Raw genomic sequence first — 13577 nt, 5'->3', positions numbered from 1 at the left:
AAATCAAGCTCTTCCTCTTCAACATCCCCAGGCGACAGTGGTAGTTCCACAACTGCATCAGTTGACACACCAGAAAAGTCTTTCTGTATTCGATTTTTAAGCAATGACCGATGAACCGTAATCGCCTTACTCAGGTCCTCCACTGGTGCAATAGTATACACTGCACCACCATCTCTTGGGGCTCGCACCACTTGATAAACTACCGGACTCCACATGTCCTGGATCTTATGGCGACCTTTATAACTACAGTGACGAAGGAATACCAGCTGGCCCTCTATGAGTGGGGCATCACGAACTTGCCTGTCATGGGTTAATTTCCGCCTATCAGCAGCCGCTTGTAACCGTTCACGTGCCCCCTGAAAAGCTACACTTAAACGGCTCTGATGCTCCTCGACCCAGTTATGAACACTGCCTGCCACGGGTTCCTGGACTCTCCCCAACATGAAATCCACTGGTAGCTGTGGTTTCTGCCCAAACATCAAAAAGTAGGGTGACTCCCCAGTCGCTTGATACGGGGTTGTGTTATAGCAAAAGACAACCTGCGGTAAACACGCTACCCAGTCCCTTTTCTTGGAAACTGGCAAGGCCCGTAACAGATTGTGCAATGTACGGTTGAAACGCTCACACTGGCCGTTTCCAGCTGGATGATATGGTGCTGTGCGAGACTTCTTCACACCGTACAGATCACAAAGCTGCCGGATCAACAGAGATTCAAAATTACGGCCCTGGTCCGAATGCAAGCGGCTTGGAATGCCAAACTTGAAGAACCATTCGTTGACCAGGGCCTGAGCTACAGTTTCCGCCTTTTGGTCTCTAGTGGGGATAGCCAAGGTATATTTGCTAAATACATCAGTTACCACAAGAACATTCTCAATGCCTGATCTTGACGGCTCCAATACAGTAAAATCCATTGCCACGATTTCATTTGGACGAGAGGCCAGAAGATGTCCCATAAAACTTTGAGCTAATGGCCTAGTGTCCTTAGCAGCCTGGCATCTCTCACACTCCAAGCACCAGCGAGACACATCAGCCGAAAGACCTGGCCAATAGCACCATTGTTGGACAAGCTCAGTTGTCCGTTCTATGCCCTGATGGCCATGTTGCTGGTGTAACTGCATGACCACTTCAGACTTCAAAACAGCTGGAAGAATTAACTGTAGGGTCTCTTCCCCCCCATCCGGACAATGCACCCGCCGATAGAGAACCCCATCCTTCTCCACCAAGCGGTCCCATTGACGGAGCAATGTCAAAGCTAGAGATGACATTTGTTGGCGCTCATCTCGCCCTGGGCGGATCTTCCGCCTCCAAAATGGCAGTACTTCCGCAATCACAGGATCCACTGCCTGGAGTGATCCCAAATCTGACAAAGAATAACCTGGCATAGTAGATATCATAGACTGTTGTACCTCAACTATTGGCGCCCCCTCCAAGGCTTGTCTTAAAGGTGCGGGCACTACCGTTCCTGGTACCAGGCCTCCCATCACTGGACTCTCAGAAGAATTCTGACGAGAAAGAGCATCTGCATTCAAGTTACTTTTTTCAGAGCGATAACGAATCTCAAAGTTGAATGCAGCTAACTGTGCAGCCCACCGCTGCTCAGCCGCCCCGAGTTTCGCACTCAACAGGTGACTAAGTGGATTGTTATCCGTAAAGACGACACACCGACTGCCCAACAAATACTCCCTAAACTTCTCCGTCATGGCCCACTTGAGCGCAACAAACTCCAACTTCATAGAACTGTAGTTAGACATATTGCGCTCCGTGGGCCTCAGACTACGACTCGCATACGCAATAGGGCGAACTCCCCCCTCCTGCTCTTGAGAGAGGTCTGCCCCCAAGCCCCCTGGCTGGCATCCACCTCCAGAATAAATGGCTTTGAAAAATCTGCATATGCGAGTACAGGGGCAGTGGTGAGTCGTACCTTTAACTCAGCAAAACTATTCTCACACTGATCACTCCAGGCATCCCCAAACCCTGCCCCAGAATGTTTTGACTTGCGCTTATCAGAAAACTCAGCTGTCAGTCGGTGCAGGGGGGCTGCAATCTTTGCAAACCCCTCTACGAACCGACGATAATAACTGGCAAAGCCGAGAAAAGAACGCAGGCCAGTGGCACTAGACGGACGAGGCCACTGAGCAACTGCCTGGGTCTTGTTCGGGTCGGTGGAGACACCCTTTGCTGAGATGACATGGCCTAGATAACCAACCTCTGGCCTCAAAAACGCACACTTGTCCAGTCTAGCCTTCAGCCCCTCCCTTTTTAGACGACCTAGAACAACCTCCAACCGCTCTAGATGCTGCTCTACAGAGGAAGAGAACACAATTATGTCATCTAAATATAGCAATAAGGACTGACATTGATCCCCGAACAAAGGTTGCATTAGCCGCTGGAACGTACTAGGAGCATTGCACAGTCCAAAGGGCATACGATTCCATTCAAATAACCCAAATGGAGTGCAAAAAGCAGTCTTATACCTGTCCTCTTCGGTGACCGGGACTTGGTTGTATCCACTGGCTAAATGCATTGTGGAAAACCAGCGGGCCCCCGACAGGAGATCCAATGACTCCTCAATACGGGGCAGGAGAAACGCATCCTTCCTCGTTTTGGCATTTAATTGACGGTAGTCTACACACAGGCGTAGACTGCCATCCTTTTTCTTCACCAGAACTATAGGAGAGGCATAGGGACTGCAACTCTCACGAATCACCTGTGTCTCTAGCAATTGGTTTATACGAGTTCGCACCACATCATATTCAGTGGGAGGTATGCGTCTGTACCGCTGCCGGACAGGGATGTCATCTAGTAGCGGGATATCATGTGAGATCATGTCAGTGCACCCTAAATCACTTTCGCATACAGCAAAGACAGTCTGATACTTCCCCAGCAAAGCCCTCACCTTATCCTGCTCTTCCCTGGAGAGAAATGATAAATCAACCGCATCTATCCCTTCGGGCACCCGAGGAGAATCTGCTTTGGCACTAATGGCACACGTGGTGCCAGTTAAGGGCCCAGTCCCCGCTAGAGACCTAGTTTCAATGACTCCTGGGGAGGGAGAAACAATGTACACACTAGTTAATGTACCAATCACCCTGCGAGGGAATAACAAGCCATCGGAGGTCTCAACATTTACAATAGGGACATGTACAGTACCTCTGATAACTTGAACCAGGGCAGGAGAAGCTAGTAGCCCTTCTGGAAGTCCAGTCTCCAACGGCTCAAACAGGGCCACACCGCTAGAAAATTTCTCAGAACAAGTAGCCACTACCATCTTAATCGTACCCCCTGGAACACGACTTACTTGAGGCCCACGCACCCGTACCTTTCCTATCCCCTCTGTCGGCATCTGTAATCTTGCCTGATGACAGTGTTGTAAAGCCTGGAACACCTTCCTTGAAGCACTTGACACTGGGGGAGAATCAAAAAGAGAAGATCCATATTGTCCAAAGAGCTCCTGGTAGCACCGGCCCAAAATGTTCATACCCACCACACCAGGGGCTTGGGCACTGATGCCACCAGGAGGATCCCGGACAACCAACACACCACATTTTGGAACTGCCTCACCACACAGTTCTACATCTAGTTCGATGTACCCTATATAAGGAATAGACAACCTATTAGCAGCCCTAAGCTGCAACCACTGACAGGATTTAAGCCATTCCTGGTCCCATGGCTCAAAACATTCACGGAAACAAGTTTCCGTGATGGTAGACACCATTGAGCCAGTGTCCACCAGGCACGGCACAGACACCCCACCCATAACTACCACCAAATGGGGACAAGACAGCATTAAGTTTGGTATAGAACCATCCCTACACAACACCGAGTCTACATCTCCCCCACCTGTGCTGCGACTCAACAACACGGCGGGAGCAAGTTTTCCGACACCTGACGTGGGTTTAACTGCCTATTCTCTGGAACTCTGGTGTCCGTTCGGTCTGGTGGAGGAGGGCGCGAAGGAACACGCTCCCCCTCACACTCCCTTGCAAAGTGACCACGTTTTTGACATCTCCTACATATTACAGAATCATTACGACCCAACCGAGGACCACGAGGGGGTTCATGCAGCAGAGCGAAACTCCTAGTAAGCTGGTTCAGCTGCTCTTGCTGCGATTTTAAAATCTCCCTCAAATCACTTATTTCAGTCTGTTGGGCATTGCCAGGTGAATGAGTACCACCCCTAACTCCATATTGGAACCCATAGGCTAATGGAACAGAATGACTGCGGCCCCTAACACCCCCAGGCATACCCTCCCTCTCCCACCTGATAGCCTCTTTACACACATCGAGCAGAGTACTAGAGGGTAGGCGACGCACAAGCTGCATTAACTATCAAGCACATGTTCAACAAATTGGTCTCGCAAAAGAACTTCAGCATTTGTCATTACGTGTGGTGACTGCTGTTTCACCTTCTCCAGAAGACTCAAGAGGGCCAGTGAAAACTCCAACAGGGACTCACCCTCCTGTTGTCTTCTGGAGAAGAAAGCCTCCTGTAACACAATATAAGATTGAGAACAACCATACAATTCTTTTAAAGCAGCGATAATTTGTTTTGGATCTTCACGTACCTGAGCCGACCGATAGCGTATTTCTTCCCGGGCTTCACCCTCCAAATGATCAAATATAAAGAAAGACTGATCAGCCACAGATAGGTGGCGAGCCCGCATACAAGCCTGGATTTCCTCTACCCACTCATTTATGCCAATCCCTGACTTACCATTAAATTTGGCACATTTTCTATCTCTTGGGACAAAAACAAATCGCTCTGCTGATGCAGCATCAGCATTACCAAGTTCAAATGGGGGCGCTGAGGGAACAGACACATTGGAGGGATCAACACTAGGGCCTGGGGAGCTAGCTTGGGGCTGTTCCTGCTGCAATCGTAAATTATCAGCTTTCAGCTGAGCTACTAGATCTCGCAACTCTTGTAGTTCATCTTCCATGATGAGAGAAAGATAAACTTTAAAGATGGAGAAAAAAATATATATAAAGACCCTTACCTATTGGGTTCAGCAACCACGCTTGAATACTGCTGTTTTACTTCTAAAACACAGACAAAAACACTGTACGAACACAAAAATCCACGTCTCACAGCCCAAAAAATGTCAGAAAATACCCTGCCGACTACGCCAAGTGTGGCGCGAAGGGGGGGATAAGGCATTTTGTTGGTAGCCAGACCAATACAATAATTGGCACACTGCGGCCGAGTTAACACAACCTATTGCAATTAGAGCTCGACTACGCCACCCAGTACATTACCTGGGACACAAAAAACAGGTTCGTATCTCTGACAATAAGGGAATGAGACGTGGATGTAGAAAAATAGAGTTCCTTTTATTACAATGCACTTCTCATTGGACTACAAATATTAAAATGACAGGCACATGTGCTTTAAAAAGGCACTAGAAGGCGGTTACAAAATACAAAAAAAAAAAAAAAATCCTCATCCAACCGCAGGAGCTGGGGCTTACTAAAGTCGGGCAGGCTAGGCACTGGGCCCAAGAATGACCCACAAATTCACACGTGCACACTCTTAGATTCCAAAAACACCACACAGTGAACTTCAATGCACACAAGTGAGCAAAAGACTAATTCATCAAAAGAGCCACGCCACACAGCAGCCTGACTGCCCGTACTAGACACCCCCAGCTCCTAGGGAGAGAAGAAAACCACAATTAGGAAGGAAATAAAACATTTAAGGAAACACAATATTAAATGGGCTCACAGGGGTATCAAAAACAGACTACTTGAGCAGCTATCAGCCGCCCAGGGGCACGGAGGTGAAAGGCCCCCGCTAAAAAGAATCCCAAATAGTATGTAGTAAAAGTTAGAGCACAAGGTCACAATATTGGAACAGGACAACGCACCAGAATGCAGGTATAGAAGCAAAGCCAAGCAGTCAGTTAGACAACACTTGTTTTAGGTGTTCCCATTTTTGTAAATGTAGAAAAAAACAAACATCAAAACATATGCAAAACAACAAAAAAAAACACTGATACAAAAGCACCGAAAATAAATAAACGACAAAACAAAAAGCAAAACAAAAAAAAAAAAAACAATTAACAGAAACAAAAGAAACAAAACAGAATCAAAACTGAATTAACAGAAACAAAACAGCAGCATCCAGCAGGTGTCAAGGGCAGGTGAAGACGCTCAATCCACAGTGCAATCGCTACACGAGATGCCAGTCATCCCTCCGGCAAAGCCATGCGTCCGTACTAATAACTAACTCGAAAATATAACAGAAATCAGTTTCTACTCCTAGTAGTTTGATATGCACAGAATGTACGAGCGGTAGCGCCCTACTTACCGATTGGGAAGACAGCAGTCACGGGAACGCGCATAAGTGTCAACAGAATCACGAGGGAGAGTTCAGCTCTAGGAAATGCGACTTCTCAAAGCTCACAACGCCCCACAGTAGCCACTCTATGGTGCAACAGCAACCGAACAGACACCAGCCTTCCAGAGCAAGAAAAACTGAATCAAACCCAACACAATTTAAAACGAAAGCGAAAATAAGGCTTAAACAGCCACTACATACCAAACGCACGGCAGTGACACACCCACCACAGGGAGTCAGCTGGACGATGACGCAACTTCCACTATTCTCCGACAGGCTTTTATACACCTCTTAACAACCCGCAGTTAGTAATGGGCGTACACCAAGGCTTCATGCAAAACATCTGCTACACTATGATAACATTAAAAGTTTTACAGGAGTGAATTAGATTTTTTTGTGAGGGGCTAGTTTACATAAGTAACTTATACTGTTTTTAAGTCAATTTCACTGGCAAAATTTAATAACTTTCACAGTATACTTATAAGTGCAGTTTTTCTAAACTTTTTTCTTATTTGCTCTGTTTCACAGGTTCTTGTGAAGATGCAATAGAAATGTAAGTTTTGTGAATTTACATGTGACAAACGAGGTGCTATTAAAACATTATAGGTTAAAACAGAACTGTTCCATTCCCTGCACATTTCACTCTATTAATGCACTTAAAGTACATCTGTTAACATTCACTCAAAGTCCCATCGTACTCAACTGTGTGAAACTGCCCAGGTAACTTATCACTGCAAGTGATGTGATTTTTCTGTGCCCTGTACAGAAGGGGATTTGTTCACTCACTTGCGCAATGCACATTTAAAAGTGAACCACAAAGTGAAGTCCAGTGTCCATATAAAGATTGTGACTTTAATACTAATGTGTAAAACCACATTCAATGGACACAGAAGTAGAAACCACAGAACAGACAATTGGAGTATGTTCAGAACAGAATTACTCTATAGTGAAGTAAATAATTCTGGTAATGAAATTGACCTTGAACAAACGCCACCAAATAACCCCTCTGATTTAGAGGGCAGTGAGGATTCCACCTGTGAAGAGGTGTATGATTTGGAGACACAGTTGGAGCACAACCTTGCTGGTCTTTTTTTAAAGATGCAAACTGTGCTTCACATTCCAGAGCGTTCAATTCAAGAGACCATACAACAGCTTGTACAGATATGTGAACTGTCCCAGCCACTGCTCCATAATTCAGTAAAAGAAATTCTACACCAATACACAGATATTGATGATTCAACTGTTAGACAGTTAGTCAAGGCTGCTTTAGACAGCAATGTCTTAACAAGATTTTGTGGAAAGAATGGCACCTTATCAACCACTAAAAAGAGAGAAGCATATTCGGGCAAGAATATTACAGTGATTAGGCCAGTGGAGTATATTATTAATAAAGGGAAAAAAAATCTAACCGTGTATATGTTCCGATAAATGAAATGCTCCAGAAAATGTTGAACAGAGCAGACATTTTAGTCAAAGCTCTACCACTACAGAATCATGTGCCACATGAGTACAACTCATACATTGATGGTTCAATCTGTAAAGAAAACAACCTGCTTAAAGGATATAGTTCAAAATTGCTGTTGGACTCTATACAGATGATTTTAAAGTGTCCAATCCTTTGGGAACATCAAAAAAGAAACACAAAATGAGTGCAGTTTATTGGGTGCTTGCTAATCTGCCATCAAAATATAGATCCACTCTTCATTCTATTCAGCTTGCTCTCTTATATAAAGTTTCCTATGTACAGGAATATGGGTTTGCTCAAATTTTCCATCCTCTCCTCAAAGATTTGGTTTATTTAGAGCAATATGGGATCTATGTTAAGAAGCTGGGGGCTTGCATTAAAGGCACAGTGTCATACTTGGCTGCTCATTCTTTGGCAGGATTCTTTGAAAGCTTTACAGTGGACAAATTCTGCAGGTTCTGCTTAGCAGCGAGGAGTGACATCCAAGACAGTGAAGTTTCCTCAGGCACCTTTCAATTCAGGACTAAAGAAAGTAACAATCAGCACATAAAAGAGGTACTACAATATCCAAATTTAGGTAAACAGTACGGTGTGAAAGGTGAATGCGTCTTGACAAGCAGTCTAGAGTACTTTCATGTTGTTAACGGGTAGCCCCCCGACATTCTGCATGACCTTTTGGAAGGTATTGTTCCGGTGGAGTTATCACTTTGCATTTCACACCTGATTTCTAAGAAATATTTCAGCTTGGAAACACTAAACCGTGCTATAAAGACATTTCCATATGCCTTTAATGATGCTGCAGACCAGCCTCAGCCTATTGTCCATGGCTTCACTACCAAAGGGACCATAGGGGGAAATGGGCTCTAATCTGACTCCTCCCAATTCTCATTGGACACAAAATACCTGAAGGAGACAATGCACGGAACATTCTGTTGCTCCTCAAAGACATTGTTGAACTGGTGGTAGCAACAAAACACACTAAAGAGTCAATCCATTTTCTTGATTGCAAACTCTCAGAACACAGGAAACTACTGCAAAGTACATTTCCTGATTTTCGATTACGCCCAAAACACCACTTTGTTGAGCATTACCCTGAGATGATAAGGGCATTTGGTCCTCTCTCAGATGTCTGGACAATGCTCTTTGAGGGAAAGCATACATTTTTTAAACAAGTGTTTCGGAATGCGCACAATTTTAAAAATGTAGCACTTACACTGGCTGTTAAGCGTTAAAAAATGATGGCTTACTTTCTAAACTCTAGCTCATTTTTCAAGCCAGCAGTTGAAATGGACAGAGTTACTTCATCATTGATTACATCTTACCTGCCAAATATCCAACAAAATTTCTGCCATAGAGTTCCTCAGCTCAAGTCAGTTCTTGTTGCATCTTCAGTCTCTTTAGATGAAATAAGATATTGTACTGATATGATGGTCACTGTTGGCTTATGTTCAGGCCTCCCAAAATTCAAGCAGATCAAAAAAATTGTGGCAATCAACTCTAAGATCCTCTTTATTTGTAAAGAGATGACTGCATGAGCTCTGTAACAGCACTAACCCCTCTCTGTCTGTTATGCAACCAAATGAGCTTAATGATGTTTTCCCTCTTCCAGCATACAGATTTGGAGACAATACTGACACTTAGGCGCTATATGCATTTGCAGTATTTTTTTGCCTAAATGGTCACATTACACCTGTTTTTATTTAAATATTTTTTTACAATACATTTTGCTAATTTATTTAAGTGTGGAAAGTGTACATTTGAACATGTTTTTTTTTTTGTGATGCAGATGGCAGATCAGAAGATGAGATTGAGGGTCATTTTTACTGAAGCCGATATAAGAAAGGTCACTCTGAACACAAGGCCTGCCACAGTGGAGGAACTGACAAGCAAAGAATAGCTGGAAATAGAGTATAGATTCAGTCTCCAGTACAAAGATCCAGAATTTGATAATGAACTATGCAATCTGTCCGATATTGCAGATCTTCCAGGAAAAACCAACAGTCAAAGTCATCCCTGTACTCAAGCTTGTTCCTGCCTCAGCATATTCAGAGAGCTTAGATGAAAATCTCAGTTCAGCAGATACAGAGATCCTCTCACAATCTTCTCAAGAGCGACAAGAACAGTGGCCAGAGCCATTTGATCTTCCTAATTGTTCTGTTGACGTGTGACGTATAGGCTCAGGCAAGCTAATCTGCTGTATCTTTGTGATGGAACCCTACTTAAAGTAACTAAAGATCTTAAATATGCAATTCTTGAAAAACTGGCAGAGTGCATGTATGGCTTTACAGCATATCCAAACAATGGGCAATTTGAAAGTGTTGCAGTTGCACTGATCAACAAGCACCCCTGCCTCCAAGAAAAAGGCTTAACCAGTCGCTGTAGTGGCTGGAAGAACAGCTTAAAATACAAAAAGTCTAACTACAGATCAAAGCGCAGACAATCAAGATGTTCTGATGTTGCTGTAAATTCTGGTAAGCGTGGAGGGTATTCAACCCCCGGAGAACCTGCTAACAAGAACATCAAGAAAGCCAAGGAAGGTGAACTCAACTACTTACCCAACTTCCCAGATGGATTTGATCACATAGGTCTTGAGAATGCATGGGAGGTCTTGGTCGATAAAATGCGTAAAAGAACACCCAATCTACGACTTGTGAAAGAGAAGATGGACCTTACGTTTGCACTCAGAAGAAAAGAAGTGGTGGAGTCTGAGCCTGCCATAAGCCTGATGCTAGAGCTGGCCTGCGCTTTTCACAGAAGATCAGGTACGTTTAAGAATGTAATAAATTATTTTTCTACTATTATTTTATCTCATGTGTCACTTTAATTATTGTATATATGTCTGGTATAGCAAAGCTGTGCAAAACATGAACTATTTTTAATTTTGTGTGAAGTATCTATTTTTTGTCATTTAATGATTTAGTTTAGAAATATTCATATTCTGTATTTCCTCTAGTTTTGCAGGTGTTTCTGGAGTTCAGCAGAATAGTGGGGAAGAACCTCAAGCAGGAGTTTTATGAAAGCATTAATCGACACAGTCTGCGTTTAATTAAGATCTTTTGATCAAAGAGGGGGAATGTCGGAGAATTGTTCTCAGCGCTTTTACAGCAAACCAAGGTTGGTATATATCCATTATACACCATGCACTATTTTTAACAGTTAAATTATAGAATTTTTTTTTTTTACAAAGGTTACTTTATTGGTTGTCTAATACAATTATCTAACATAATTGTTTTACAATTACATTTTTTAGACTCAAGAGCCTACAGATATTAGGACCTTGGTCCTCAAAGGGCTACCGATTCTCCTGGGGGACAAGCCAGCTGACTTCTTTAAACCATGCTTTGTAAGTAACTTATTTTTTCCTAGGTTATTTTAAAGGGGAAATGAAGCACTTAGTCAAGTTTACATTATTTTGTACATTGGATTCCACTTTATGAAAAATATATTAAACAAACTCGATTAATGAAACTATTTAAAAGAAAAATGCATTTTTTTCTATAGCTTTTAGACCAAGCCTTTTTGCTGCCATTTTGAAATGTTGCTGTGTCTGACATCACAGGGTTGATTAATTTCCCTTAGCTGAATAGATACAGTGAAGTAAAGGAGTAAATACAAAGACTGTAAAGCCTCATTTAACCCAATGAGTTAAGTTTTGGACGTGGAGCTGCTGCACATACAAGCATCAGATGTCTAATAGAGCTGGATACCAGAACGATCATGGGATTTCACGCCATCTTCATCAGCTATTCTATCTCGGTGATCTTATACACTGTGTTCATTACCTTAAATCGTTACGTGTATACGTAGTATGCATGAGGTCCAACTCTTTTTTTCATTAACGATATATGAAGTCACTGAATCATGATATGAAAGTTAATGTTTGAAAGAGCACATATCTAACGTTATGGCCTTTAATCATTTCATTATAAGTAATTTCTAGCTAGAATCCACAATATATAAACAAGTCTTATGCTATACCATAAAGCTAGAGCCGCGATGCAGACGCGGACAATTCGGTATCGGTTCAGCTTTTCATCATAACCGATCATTATGTCGCGGTAGGATACTATGGTGAGGAAGATGACCGGTGTTCCGGAGAATTCAGTTCCCCCTTCACAGCACATGCGTAACTTTTCAGTAATGACGTCATGCTTTCGCTTCGCTAGTAAATCAAAAAGTGTTGCTTTTGCTGTATTACCAAGCCCAATGTTGGTTGCATTAAACAATTTTTTATTATACTTTGTAATTGTAATTTTTGCATGCACTCAATATTTGTTTTGTTGTTAATGTGTGCAAGATGTGTGTTTTTTCGTGTTTCAAATAAGCCTTGTTGAAAAAATAGCACTGCAAAATTAGCGTCTCTTGTTTTAGGTAAGTCACAATGATACTTGTCATGTTTAAAATTGCATAGGCTGTTAATGTAAACACGTTTCACGTATCTGCATTTGAAAACACATGGGAACATATTTTCTGTAAGCAAGGGAAGTTTCCTGGATTAAAAAACAAAACAACAATACAATGACGTCTTTTTAATGTCATAATTGTATCCAACAGTTTTCATCCGAGAAAGGGCATTTATACAAAAATTATGGATACAGCACATAATGCAATTAAAAGATAGACTCTAATATTTTTATTAACTTTTAAAAACTTCTTTACTATGTATAAAGGGGTGTTAACATTGAAAAAAACATGGGAATTTTTTTTTTTTACGTGGCCCAAAGAAGTGTTAACTCCTATATATTACCTTTTGTGGATATAAAGGACACTACTGTGATGCTGGTGACATTTTTAATGGTATAATTATGTCTCTAGTATTTTCAGAAAAGTGTATTCACAGTGATTTATGTTATTTTTGTGGAAAACGCAATGACCATATGCATTCACCTGCTTGGGTAAATGGGTACTTTTTTATTATTAAACATTTTTTGTACCTTTGGTTCTTGTTAAATTGAAAAAAGCTGTTAAGTGAAGTTTCATAAACTAATTTCGAGAGGAGCACGTGATATGATTGTGCACCGCTGGCCACTCATCCGTAATCAGTAATAATCCAATCAGAATGATCCTAGCTTAGTATAAATGGATCACATTCTCCCCATCCTTTCTGCTCCATCTTCATTTTGGAAGAATCCCCCCTTCCACCCCATCTCCTCCTTTTTCTCCCCTTCTAAAGGGGGAGCGATCGAGACCTACCTGATCTCGGTTCTCCTGATATGCTTCTAGAAGGGCTCAAATATCTCCGAGCTCAGGGTTCTCTCCCGGGACAGCATGCCAAACCTGCTATAAGTGCTAAGCATATCTAAGTGGGAACTCTTGAAACATTATTTTAATGTCGAGGCATTTGTGGGTAAATACCCTACATGATCTTTCAGATTGCCTGTGATTGATGTGGTTATCACCAGTCATGTGTTGGCAGAATAAAGTAGGGCTGTGTGATATTGAAAAAACTAAACAAAACTAATATTGCAATATTTTGTTGTTCTGCCTTTAATATTGTGGAATAAATACAATATAACCAGATAGGTTGAATAGCTCTGTTAGGAAATAATCAATTAATTAACATTGATTTGCTTGATTTTGTAGGGGACTGATTGAATAAAGCATAAAACAATTTACACGCATAGATAGAGTAGGGCAAAGACAAAACTGCTGAGATAAACAGTGTTTTATGTTTTTTTGTTTGTTTGTTTTTGTGGAGCATTGAGACTGTTCTACTGATAGCGCTGATAATCAAAAATTGGAAGTAACAGAGGTAAATTCCTATGCTCGCTGTAG

General features: G+C 42.3%; 1 long non-coding RNA gene across 4 annotated transcripts in view; it reads left to right on the top strand.

Annotated features, from left to right (window-relative positions):
• LOC137489108 (uncharacterized) overlaps window positions 1-13577 on the top strand; it is a 54877-nt gene that overhangs the window by 2734 nt on the left and 38566 nt on the right. For 3 of the 4 annotated variants that reach the window (XR_012398425.1, XR_012398427.1, XR_012398426.1), the window contains exons 2-6: window positions 6866-6890; window positions 8221-8357; window positions 9589-10564; window positions 10756-10916; window positions 11053-11145. This is a non-coding gene — a long non-coding RNA (uncharacterized lncRNA). The remainder of the gene's footprint in view (window positions 1-6865; window positions 6891-8220; window positions 8358-9588; window positions 10565-10755; window positions 10917-11052; window positions 11146-13577) is intronic. The other variant, XR_011010407.2, reaches the window with a different exon arrangement.

The sequence above is a fragment of the Danio rerio genome, chromosome 23 (genome assembly GCF_049306965.1).
Source record: "Danio rerio strain Tuebingen ecotype United States chromosome 23, GRCz12tu, whole genome shotgun sequence".
NCBI classification, from domain to species: domain Eukaryota; kingdom Metazoa; phylum Chordata; class Actinopteri; order Cypriniformes; family Danionidae; genus Danio; species Danio rerio.
Note: the sequence above shows the minus strand (reverse complement) of the source record. Positions and strands in the feature narration are given on the sequence as shown.